This window comes from Salmo salar, chromosome 24, assembly GCF_965601325.2.
Source record: "Salmo salar chromosome 24, fSalSal1, whole genome shotgun sequence".
Lineage (NCBI taxonomy): Eukaryota > Metazoa > Chordata > Actinopteri > Salmoniformes > Salmonidae > Salmo > Salmo salar.
Genome location: NC_138314.1, coordinates 22,095,984 through 22,105,057, shown reverse-complemented (window position 1 = coordinate 22,105,057; position 9,074 = coordinate 22,095,984).

Here is a 9,074-nt window from a genome sequence, read left to right as displayed (position 1 = left end):
TCTTGATGGGAGCCATGGTCAACAGTCATTCCTCCTTGCCGTCGGAAGAAGACAGAGCAAGATTGACAACTACTACATCGTGGTGGACAAGAGGCTTGTTCCCTGCCAAGCAACTAGTGGTCTGTGTGCGTTTGATGAACTGTTCAAAGCCCACTTTGTCTTTATCCTGACGTATGATGATGCTCTTGTCAACTTTTACACATTTGTGCAGACAACCATCTACAACATTGATGTATGCAAAACAAGAGAGGCCCCTAGCATGATAGAGTTGAGGACAACACTTCTTAACTAAATAAATGTATGTCACGGTGCTTTTATTGTCAAGTGTTGCACAGAAACAGCCAGTCATTGATAGCTAATTTTTAGAATTGAACCTAGCTTCTGTCCCTCCACCAAGTTTAGATTTGTCTGTGCTCAAGATGGTTGTAGACAGCAGTTTTCAACATACTCAGGGATCAAAAAACATTTGAATAGTATTCATAAGGATATTGGTCAAGTAGTTGATGCATTAAGCTTAGAAGGGCCCTCTCATGTTGCTGATTCTCCAGTCCAATCAGGAGCTCCACAAATGGGTGGTGACATTCGTGTCCCACTTGATAACACTCAAAGTGATTGTTTTGAGAAGAATAGACAGTCTTGCTAAAGATATGTGTGCCTCCATCATTGCCAAGTTGCAAGCTAGTGGTGTTGCAAATAGTTTTGTCAACAACAGTGTGGGATTTAGAAGAGCTTACTACTGAGCTGCACTCCCAAATTAAATAAGATGTTCTGTCAGTTATGCCTATGGATAACACCTCTACATCTGCTGTAAAAAATGATAGCAGGTGAAATAAACAGACAGGCATGTATGGTCAAGTCCCAGTGAAAGATACTTTGTATATATTCCTATACTGGAAACATTAAGATTCAGGTGTCGCATTTCTGAAATCTGTAAATTATTGGAAAATGCACCTAGGGATACATCAGTGGAAGACACTTATGAATACTTTTGTGATGGAAGTGACTTTAAGATTCATCCCTTGTTCTCAAAACATAGTACAATTGGATCTGAAAAGCATTTCTATGATGACTTTGAAACTGCCAACCCGCTTGGATCCAAGCGTGGTGTTCACAAGATAGGCGCTATTTATTTGCCACCCAAGTTTAACTCTGCTGTGATGAATATTCATTGTGTATCATTATTTCATTATCAAGATCTAAAGAAATATGGCTTTGATGCCATTCTAGAGCCCTTGGTTAATGATGTTAAAAAAACTGGAGTGTGATGGTGTAAATTTGCCTTTTCAACTTAACTGATAGTACCATAAACTCTATCTGCCAAATAACAAGACACCATTTGGGCAATGCATGCAGTCGTTGGTTTCACAGAGTCCTTCAGTGGTCATTACTTTTGCCGGTTCTGTTTGACAGAAAAGTCTAATGCTCAGATGGTTTACAGAGAGGATGACCCTAAGATTGTCTTGTGTGGTAAATATCAATTTGAAATGCATTTGAATCAGTTGCAATCAGACCCACAGCTCCCATCTGTGTATGTCATTTTTCAGTGGACATAATGCATGACATTCTTGAAGGGGTGGCTCAGTTTGAGTTAAAATTGTTTGAAAATGTCTCTGAAAATTGTATTTTGAAACGTGCACTTCTCTCTAGAATCTACTCGATTGACTATGGGTACATGAAGTGCAGACTAAAGTCAACCTAGAGAACAGTGGAAATAGCATAGCACTTAATTCTATTCAAACTCTTGTGAGAACGTTCCCTTTATTTTGGGTGATGTTGTTCCACCAGGAAATGAGAACTGGAATTTCCTGCTAATCTTACTGCAAATAATCAACATTGTTTCTTCCCCCCTTTTCTTAGCCAGGGCATGACTATATATGAAGCGTTTGATATTTGAACATCACACACTTTTCAAACAGTTGTACCCACATAAAAACTTAATACCCAAATATCACTTTATGATACATTACCCAGCATGCGCAAGACAAATCGGTCCTTTATTACATATGTGACTCACCACCTGGATTCGGTCTTATGTAGCAAAATTTGAAATTGTGTTTTTTAAATTGAATAATGGTATATCATACACTGCATTTGTGGAAGAATTGGAAAGTAATTCTGCTTTGAAAGTTGATGAACTTGTAAACTCACTTTTGAGAAAATGGCCTTTGAACGTTTTGGTATCTAGTGAAGAGCTCTTCTTTGTCTACATCCATTCAGCATCATTCACACCCTCTTAAGCTCTTAAGCCACCCATCTCGTTCCGCTCTTGGAGCGCACACTTAACGCTCTGGCCGATGATTTGTTTACCTATGGATAACATGAAAACAGCCTAACCAGCTCTGCTGGCAACAATTTCATTATGCTTTTTTGCAGATGTTTACTGACTCCGGCCATATTCAACGAGTGTTGTACACACGAATAATAACGTCAGTTAGGGAGCCAGCCAGCTAACGTTAGTTAGCTAACAGTACACTTTAGCTTAAGACATGTAGCTAGCAAGGTAAACAATGAACCTAGATAGGTAAACAAAGTGTAAGATCACACATGTAACGTTAGCTAATGAGCCAGGCAGCTAACGTTAGCTAGTTAAACAATGAACACAGCGCCAACAATGCTGTTTTCTAACCAACCAGGTTCAATGTTAGCTAGCTAACATTAGGCTCTAACTAGAAAAGCAAACGGCTCTGGGATACTAGTCAATGATCATATCACCTCCACCTTACCTGCCACCCTAGACCCACATCAATTTGCTTACCACCCCAATAGACCAACAGACTATGCAATCGCCACACACTGCACACTGCCCTGTCCCATCTGGACAAGAGACATCCCTATGTAAGAATGCTGTTCAACACCATAGTACCCTCCAAGCTCATCATCAAGCTCGAGGTCATGGGTTTAAACCCCGCCCTGTGCAACTGGGTCCTAGACTTCCTGACGGGTCTCCCCCAGGTGATGAATGTAGGAAACAACACCTCTTCGCTGATCCTCAACACTGGGGCCCCACAAGGGTGTGTATTCAGCCCCCTCCTGTACTCCCTGTTCACCCATGACTGTGTGACCACACGCCTCCAACTCAATCATCAAGTTTGCAGACGACACAACAGTAGTAGGCTTGATTACCAACAACGATGAGACAGCCTACAGGGAGGAGGTGAGGGCTCTGGGAGTGTGGTGCCAGGAAAATAACCTCTCACTCAATGTCAACAAAACTAAAGAGATGATCGTGGACTTCAGGAAACGGCAGAGAGAGCACCCCCTTATCCACAACGATGGAACCGCAGTGGAGAAGGTGGAAAGCTTCAAGTTCCTTGGCATACACATCACTGACAAACTGAAATGGTCCACCCACACAGACATTGTGGTGAAGAAGGCGCAACAGCACCTCTTCAACCTCAGGAGGCTAAAGAAATTTGTCTTAACACCTAAAACCCTCACAAACTTTTACAGATGCACAATTGAGAGCATCCTCTCGGGCTGTATCACCGCCTGGTACGGCAACTGCACTGCCCACAACCGCAAAGCTTTCCAGGGGGTGATGCGGTCTGCCCAACGCATTACCGGGGCAAACTTCCCGCCCTCCTGGACACCTACAGCACCCGATGCCACAGAAAGGCCAAAAAGATCATCAATGACATCAACCACCCGAGCCACTGTCTGTTCACCCTGCTATCATCCAGAAGGGGAGGTCAGTACAGGTGCATCAAAGCTGGGACCGAGAGACAGAAGTTGTTTTTCAGTCTCAAGGCCATCAGACTGCTAAACAGCCATCACTAGCACATCAGATGTGGCTGCCTATAGACATAGATTAGGAATCACTGGCCACTTTTAGAAATGGATCACTAGCCACTTTAATAATATTTCCTGTGTCTAGCATTACTCCTCTCATATGTATAAACTGCACTCCACACTATTCTACAGTATCTTAGTCACTTTTAAATTGTGTTTACATATTGCATCACCCATTTCATATGTATATACTGTATTGTATTCTATACTACACCACTGACTGTTAAACAGCCACCTCCAGCACATCAGAGGTTGCTGCCTATAGACATAGATTAGGAATCACTGGCCACTTTAAGGAAATGAAACACTAGTAATGTCGCCGTATCTTGCATTACTCATCTCATATGTATTAACTGTACTCTATACTATTCTACGGTATCTGGTCACTTTAATTGTGTGTAAATATTGTATCTCTCATCTCACTGTATTCTATACTATGTCACTGTATCTTACTCCAATGCCGCTCTGACATATATATATTCCTATTCCATTCCATACTTAGATGTATGTGTATTTTTGGGTATATGTTATGAAACTGTTAGATATTACTTGTTAGATATTACTGCATTGTCGGAGCTAGAAGCACAAGCATTCCGCTACACCCGCAATAACAACTTCTAAACACGTGTATGTGACCAATACATTTGATTTGATACAAATTATAACGTCAGCTAGGGACCCAGCCAGCTAACTTTAGCTAACTAACAGTACAATTGATCTTAAGACATGTAGCTAGCTAGCTAGGTAAACAAAGCGCAAGATCACACGTCATGTAACGTTAGCTAACGAGCCAGCCAGCTAACGTTAGCTAGCTAGCTAACAGTACACTTTAGCTTGAAATGAAACCACTTTCTGTCAAAATTAGAAACATGTAATATCTGAAAATGTAGCTAGCTATCTTATCTTTATACATCATCATGCATGATGAACGTGTCTCCCTGTCAGGAATGCCATACCAGCTTTGCCCTTAGTTTGAAGATGTAACCCGGAGACAGGTGTTTCCTCCATCTCTTTAGCTATCATACTCTCTAATTTCACTGATTTCAAAACTTGATCCTCCAGAAAGTGGAGAGCAACACTTATGCAGCTCCACCACACAATAAAAATGTTTGTAAAGCCGCGTTCGACAGGATTACCAACACAGACTGACAACCTCAAATAGACAGAAGCCCTCTATATGGCAGACCAATCCGAACTCATCTCTCGGCTTGTCCAGCCCACTCATTATCTCAGCCAATCATGGCTAGTGGGAAGGTTGCTTCCTTTTTCTGTGGCTTAACAAGCAAGGCTCGTAATTTAACAATTTTATTCGTATTTACAGATGGCATGCAATTTTGTTATTAAGGCCCATAAAAGTTCACATGTTCGAGAAGGCATTTCTGCCCCAAAAAATGCATTTTGCTAAAAAAAATATTTTTTACGTTCGAACGGCTCTCCTGTGAAGTCGTGACTTGCGACATATGCCTAGTTTCCTGAATCAGGTCACATATGTGGAGCATGAGGTTCGAGGCAAACCACAAACTCTTTAAGAACAGCTTCAAAAACTTCAAGAACATTCCCAAAAAACACCAATTTGCTGTAGGCCATCACTGGGAGACATCACCATTGCGACATACTGAGTATGGACCGATGAAAGCATTTTCACTGAGGGATTTTACTGGTGGTGAGGAGTTGGCAGTGTCACTTCAGGTCACTATGCAGAAAGCCATTTACTCTACCAGCTGGGTTAAGAAGGATGGCATGGAGTACAGAGAGGGACTGTTAGTTTGCAGTAAGATGGAGCATGAAATACCAGTCTTTGTAAAATAAGATCATTGTGGTTGACAATATTGTATACCTATTGCTGGAGAAGTTGCATACTCCCGAGGGCTCCCGAGTGGCGCAGCGGCTGTGATGCACTGATTTCCTTCTGATGCACCTGTGATGCACTGATTTCATTCTGATGTGCCTGTGATGCACTGTTTTCATTCTGATGTGCCTGTGATGCACTGATTTCATTCTGATGCGCCTGTGGTGCACTGATTTCATTCTGATGCACCTGCGGTGCACTGATTTCATTCTGATGCGCCTGTGGTGCACTGTTTTCATTCTGATGCACCTGTGATGCACTGATTTCATTCTGATGCACCTGTGGTGCACTGTTTTCATTCTGATGCGCCTGTGATGCACTGATTTCATTCTGATGCGCCTGTGGTGCACTGTTTTTATTCTGATGTGCCTGTGGTGCACTGTTTTCATTCTGATGCACCTGTGGTGCACTGTTTTCATTCTGATGCGCCTGTGATGCACTCACTGTTTTCATTCTGATGCGCCTGTGGTGCACTGTTTTTATTCTGATGTGCCTGTGATGCACTCACTGTTTTCATTCTGATGCGCCTGTGGTGCACTGATTTCATTCTGATGCGCCTGTGGTGCACTGTTTTTATTCTGATGTGCCTGTGATGCACTCACTGTTTTCATTCTGATGCACCTGTGATGCACTGATTTCATTCTGATGCGCCTGTGATGCACTGATTTCATTCTGATGCACCCACTCTTTGTGGCCTAAATAAATTCAAAAAAGCAGAGTCAATGCTCGTGTAACAAATCCTTTACTGTTTCTGTTTAACTCACAACTTGCAGGCTTGATTTATGAGTGGGAGAGAACCAGACAAAAAGTTGTTATTTCCTAGTGTGAATATTTAGCACTTCCTGGTGTCAATTCAGCTACAAGATGCATTCTCTAGAGATGATCCTCAACTCTAAAAGGTGTTGCTGCTTAATACTGAGGGTGTTGAAATGACCCCATGGGTCATTTGAACAACACCTGAAGTGTTATATCTTAACACTCAGTGTTTCAATGTTAACACAACAAAGTGTTAAATTAACACTAATAGTGGACCTATATAAATACCAGACGAGTGTTAAAATGAACTGTGCAGTTAAACCACTGTTCCCCGGGCGCCCGTGACATGGATGTCGATTAAGGCAGCCCCCCACACCTCTCTGATTCAGAGGGGTTGGGTTAATTGCGGAAGACACATTTCAGTTGAATGCATTCAGTTTTACAACAGACTACTGTAGGTATCCCCCTTTCCTTTTACATTAATTACTGTTTCAATTTTGTTTTTAGTCAGCCAGGACTTCAGTCATGCACTAACATCTTAGCTCTCTACCTCCTGTTAGTGAGATGAGTGCTCCCTGAACTACTCAGCGCCTCTCTGATCACATGGCCGTGATTGTCAGACTAGTGGGCTGGTGATATATGAACACAGACGGTGCTTGTCTGGTTTAAATACGTCAAGCTTCCAAACTCTGGGCAGTCTTCTCTCCTAGTCTCCCAACACCCAGCATCGCCCACTGAAACCAGAGACTCCCAGAGACATACTGGAGAATCTGGCCCTGTGAACTGGCAGCCTGGATCTGGTTCAGCCCACATACACAGGCACAGACTGCACTGCCCCGTCTCTGATAGACACTAAAGCTTGCCACCCTACAGTATGTAGATGTCTTCTGGTGGCTGTCCATTAATGGCGTCAATGGCATCTTCCTACACAGGCATGAGTAAACAGAGGGCACAAGCAAATGTGGGAATAATTGACACTTTCCCACTATATAGTGCATCAGAAGCATTAATGAATCATGATGTAGAGAACGTGGAAGGCATCCAGGCTGGTGAAGCACACAGTGCCTGTGAACAGCTCTGACACCTCTGATGGCTCTGAAGGGGGTTTTGACAAATAAAACTCTTGGTCATTTTCCAGACGGTTTACTTAGTTATAGACACAGTATGAACTAATTACTCATGGCTCACCTTTTTCCCATCTAAAGTAGCAAGACTGTGTTTACTATTGTCATTATAAGGGGCTACAACATAGAGGTAGGGAGGGGGCTGAATTCTGACATTAATTATCCCCAGTAGAGATCCTATTGTTTTGCTCCTGCAGTGTAAATATAAAGGGTGTGATCGAGGGAGAATCTCAATTGCTTCTCCTCGCATCCTCTTCCCTCTCTCATCGCCTCCTTTTCAAAACTCATTAGAGGGGAGGGACCTCTGGCTTTCTCATCCAATGGGTTTTGAGAAGGAGACGAGGAGAGAGGACGCAAGGAGAATGCAATTGAGATCTTCCCGGAGGGTTCCAGACTGTTCCCTAACCCCTCCCTCCCAACCCTATTTCTATGCTCCAACCCCCCTTATTATCACAAACAAAAAAGGGTTACCATAGAAACCATATAGCTGCCTGGAGTCAAACTAAAATCCCATTTTCAATATATGTTTATATTTAGAATATCCCTCTCAAGGGGCTGAATATCAGATAGCTCTCAGAGACCTTGTTTAATTGTCTTCAGGCAGTTATAGCTTCGAAGTATAATCTTTCCCGATATTGTGTGACTTTTGGAGTGCGCTTGTACCGAATGTATTTTTTTGCTGCTAAAAATACTGGAACTGTCTGTACATAGAGATTTTATTCATCGTTGGATTAAAACGATATGGTGTCTTGAATAGATACGCTTCTTTTTTTCTCTCTTTCAGTGATGCATTTCTCCAAATGATTGAGTTTGTCTGCAGCTGCCAGGTTTTTGCACGATGTATAGGCCTACATGGAATAGGCCTGAATGTTTTCATTTTGTATCTACATTTTCCCCCAAAAAATTTGAGTAACTCCTCCACAATCCAACCAAGTGGCAACGCAACACTATAACCTTTCGTAGGAAGTACATATGATAAGCAGAATAATGATGGATATCAGTCCTGTGTTATTGACCCCATTCTGCTTGACTATGTTGAGCTCCTTCATCTGCAGAGCTACATGTCAAAAATATTTCTCTGTGCTCCATTTACAATATAGATTCGTTCAGTGTCTGAATTGTTGAATATGCTTGTGCCTGTTACTTACGAGTACATGTTAATGTCAGTTACTGTGCATGAGCATGTGCATTTGCAGAAACGCTTTCATGGTGGTGAGTAGGTGTATGTGTGTAGAGCCACCACTAGAAAGTGTTGAAAGCCCCAGCTAGCAAGATCGCATCCAGGGTGACTAACAAGCTTAGCATGAGCACGACTGTTTTTGCAAGCATTTGGTATGGTGAAAAGAGTCCTCAAAATTGAGAGGAATGCAGGAATCTTACTCTACCCTTCTACTAATTCCATACCCTCCAAGCCTCAGTCAGACTGAAACATACTACTCGCTGCTGCTACCGTATGGTGTTGGAAACAGAAAAAAATACACTTCCACCAAAAAAGACAAGAGGAGCAGTTGGTTTTAGTGTAGTGTATAAATAGATATCTGTGTCTGCCGAGCATG